We start from the raw sequence: 4568 nt of genomic DNA, 5'->3' as shown, positions 1-4568 counted from the left end.
GCACTGCATCGTGGGTACCGTACGCAACAATATTTACGTACATGATTATAGAGAATTTCATTTCCCTCGTCTCTCTCTATCTCTCTCTCTCTCTCTCGATATAAACTCAGCAAAAAAAAGAAACGTCCTCTCACTGTCAACTGCGTTTATTTTCAGCAAACTTAACATGTGTAAATATTTTTATGAACATAACAAGATTCAACAACTGAGACATAAACTGAACAAGTTCCACAGACATGTGACTAACAGAAATGGAATAATGTGTCCCTGAACAAAGGAGGGGTCAAAATCAAAAGTAACAGTCAGTATCTGGTGTGGCCACCAGCTGCATTAAGTACTGCAGTGCATCTCCTCCTCATGGACTGCACCAGATTTGCCAGTTCTTGCTGTGAGATGTTACCCCACTCTTCCACCAAGGCACCCGCAAGTTCCCAGACTTTTCTGATGGGAATGGCCCTAGCCCTCACCCTCCAATCCAACAGGTCCCAGACGTGCTCAATGGGATTGAGATCCGGGCTCTTCGCTGGCCATGGCAGAACACTGATATTCCTGTCTTGCAGAAAATCATGCACAGAATGAGCAGTATGGCTGGTGGCATTGTCATGCTGGAGGGTCATATCAGGATGAGCCTGCAGGAAGGGCACCACATGAGAGAGGAGGATGTCTTCCCTATAACGCACAGTGTTGAGATTGCCTGCGATGACAACAAGCGCAGTCCGATGATGCCGTGACACACCGCCACAGACCATGACAGACCCTCCACCTCCAAATCAACCCCGCTCCAGAGTACAGGCCTCGGTGTAATGCTCATTCCTTCGACAATAAACACGAATCCAACCATCACCCCTGGTGAGACAAAACCGTGACTCGTCAGTGAAGAACACTTTTTGCCAGTCCTGTCTGGTCCAGCGACAGTGGGTTTGTGCCCATAGGCGACGTTGTTGCCAGTGATGTCTGGTGAGGACCTGCCTTACAATAGGCATACAAGCCCTCAGTCCAGCCTCTTTCAGCCTATTGCGGACAGTCTGAGCACTGATGGAGGGATTGTGCGTTCCTGGTGTAACTCGGGCAGTTGTTGTTGCCATCCGGTCCCGCAGGTGTGATGTTCGGATGTACTGATCCTGTGCAGGTGTTGTTACACGTGGTCTGCCACTGCGAGGATGATCAGCTGTCCGTCCTGTCTCCCTGTAGCGCTGTCTTAGACGTCTCACAGTACGGACATTGCAATTTATTGCCCTGGCAACATCTGCAGTCCTCATGCCTCCTTGCAGCATGACTAAGGCACGTTCACGCAGATGAGCAGGGCCCCATGGCATCTTTCTTTTGGTGTTTTTCAGAGTCAGTAGAAAGGCCTCTTTAGTGTCCTAAGTTTTCATAACTGTGACCTTATTTGCCTACCGTCTGTAAGCTGTTAGTGTCTTAATGACCGTTCCACAGGTGCATGTTCATTAATTGTTTATGGTTCATTGAACAAGCATGGGAAAGTTTTTAAACTCTTTACAATGAAGATCTGTGAAGTTATTTACATTTTTATGAATTATCTTTGAAAGACAGGGTCCTGAAAAAGGGACATTTCTTTTTTTGCTGAGGTTAGTAGCTTATAAACAACTTGTCCTAATTGAAAGGCATTTACAGACTACATTTTGTATGCATCTCAAGATTTCTCAATGTATTTTAAACCTGATTGTTATTTGTTGAGGCATCATTTGAATTAGGCATTTTTATTACTCACTTGGCTGACATCCCCCTCCTCTCCCCTGTAACTATTCCCCGGGTCGTTGCTGTAAATGAGAATGTGTTCTCAGTCAACTTACCTGGTAAAACAAGGGTAAAAAAAAAGCTAAGTTAGTAATAAACTCCACCGCTTACTATCTTACTTTTTACTCCATACATTTTCCCTGACACCCAATAGTCCTCAATACATTTTGAATGCTTAGCAGGACAGGAAAAGGGTCAAATTCACGGCTTATCAAGAGAACAACCCTGGTCATCCCTACTGCCTCTGATCTGGCGGACTCACTAAACACACATGCTTTGTTTGTAAATGATATCTGAGTGTTGGAGTGTGCCCCTGGCTTTCTGTAAAAAGAAAATACAAGAAAATGGCGCCATCTGGTTTGCTTAATAAAGAATTTCAAATGATTTGTCCTTTTACTTTTGATACTTTAAGTAAACAAAATACTGTTAGACTTTTACTAAAATAGTAGTACTTTTTCCACCACTGGGCAAGTTAGAACCACTGCCTAAAGATATTTAGATCTGACCTTGTTCACAGTATAACTAGAGGGACATTCCAAGCATATCATGATGATTTTTGCTTTATTCGTTTGAGATTATTGGATTGCTCATAATATTACTCAGCTTCTTCAAAATGTTGTCTCTTTTCATTTATTTCAGCTGTCATGTCCCCATGAGACCTGGTTTTCCAGGTGGGGACCACGTGAGACACATCTACTGTAGCCTACAGAGAAAATGTCAATGTCTGCATAGCACTGTAATATTTTATTTCTTTAGATGCTTATTTACTGAGTTAGCTCATGGTAACTTACCTTGCTTTGGGACAAGGCAGCAATACGCAAAGCCTTATGACTGATGATTCTCTGATCACCAGACTTGGTCATATTCATATCCTTTACAAATTGATCTTAGTGTTGTATCGAAGCATTTTAAGCACTTTATGAACAGCTAACCTCCACTGAAAAACCCATGATTCATTCTCTAGAGTCTAAGACGTTAGGGGGGTTATAAACTGACATATGGAATCGTTTTAAGATGATCATACCATGGATTATTTAGCTATTTGATTTAGAATTTTAGGATCCTTTAAGTGTAAAAAATATATATTAAAAAAATATTTGATAAAATATTGAATTTGGACTTTAGTACCAAATCCTATAGAAATGCATTGAATAAAAGATTCATACATGGGAAAAAATAAGACAGTCAAAAATTGTATAATAAGGAATAAGGTTTTGAAGTGTCTGTCCTATATCTAGGAAATCTAAGACAGCTCGGGAAATATATATATACAGTACCAGTCCAAATTTTGGACACACCTACTCATTCAAGGGTTTTTCTTTATTTTTACTATGTTCTACATTGTAGAATAATAGTGAAGCATCAAACTATGAAATAACACATATGGAAACATGTAGTAACCAAAAAAGTGTTAAACAAATCAAAATATATTTTATATTCTTCAAAGTAACCCACCCTTTGCTTTGATGACAGCTTTGCACACTCTTTGCATTCTGTCAACCAGCTTCATAAGGAATGCTTTTCCAACAGTCTTGAAGGAGTTCCCAAATATGCTGAGCACTTGTTGGCCGCTTTTCCTTCACTCTGCGATCCAACTCATTCAAAACCATCTCAATTGGGTTGAGGTCAGGTGATTGTGGAGGCCAGGTCATTTGACGCAGCACTCCATCACTCTCATTCTTGGTCAAATAGCCCTTAGATAGCCTGGAGGTGTGTTTTGAGTCATTGTCCTGTTGAAAAACAAATGATAGTCCCACTAAGCAGAAACCAGATGGGATGGCGATTGCTGCAGAATGCTGTGGTAGCCATGCTGGTTAAGTGTGCCTTGAATTCTAAATAAATCACAGACAGTGTCACCAGCAAATCACCCCCACACCATCACACCTCCTCCTCCATGCTTCACGGTTGGAACCACACATGCGGAGATCATCCGTTCACCTACTCTGCATCTCACAAAGACACAAAAATCTCAAATTTGGACTCATCAGACCAAGGGACAGATTTCCACCGGTCTAATGTACATTGCTTGTGTTTCTTGGCCGAAGCAAGTCTCTTCTTATTGGTGTCCTTTAGTAGTGGTTTCTTTGTAGCAATTCGACCATCAAGGCCTGATTCATGCAGTCTCCTCTGAACAGTTGATGTTGAGATGTGTCTGTTACTTGAACTCTGTTAAGCATTTATTTAGGCTGCAATCTGAGGTGCAGTTAACTCTAATGAACTTATCCTCTGCAGCAGAGGTAACTCTGGGTCTTCCTTTCTTGTGGCGGTCCTCATGAGAGCTAGTTTCATCCTAGCACTTGATGGTTTTTGTGACTGCACTTGAAGAAACTTTCAAAGTTCTTGAAATGTTCCAGATTGACTGACCTTCATGTCTTAAAGTAATGATGGACTGTCGTTTCTCTTTGCTTATTTGAGCTGTTCTTGCCATAATATGGACTTGGTATTTTACCAAATAGGGCTATCTTCTGTATACCACCCTTACCTTGTCACAACACAACTGACTGGCTCAAACACATTGAGAAGGAAAGAAATTCCACAAATGAACATTTAACAAGGCACACCTGTTAATTGAAATGCATTCCAGGTGACTACCTCATGAAGCTGGTTGAGAGAATGCCAAGAGTGTGCAAAGCTGTCATCAAGGCAAACGGTGGTTACTTTGAAGAATCTAAAATCTATTTCGATTTGTTTTACACTTTTTTGGTCACTACATGATTTGATGTGTTATTTCATAGTTTTGACGTCTTCACTATTATTCTACAATGTAGACATTTAAGAAAATAAAGATAAACCCTGGAATGAGTAGGTGT

Source organism: Salvelinus alpinus, chromosome 30 (genome assembly GCF_045679555.1).
Source record: "Salvelinus alpinus chromosome 30, SLU_Salpinus.1, whole genome shotgun sequence".
NCBI classification, from domain to species: Eukaryota; Metazoa; Chordata; class Actinopteri; order Salmoniformes; family Salmonidae; genus Salvelinus; species Salvelinus alpinus.
The sequence above is the reverse complement of the archived record's forward strand: the minus strand, read 5'-3'. Positions refer to the sequence as shown.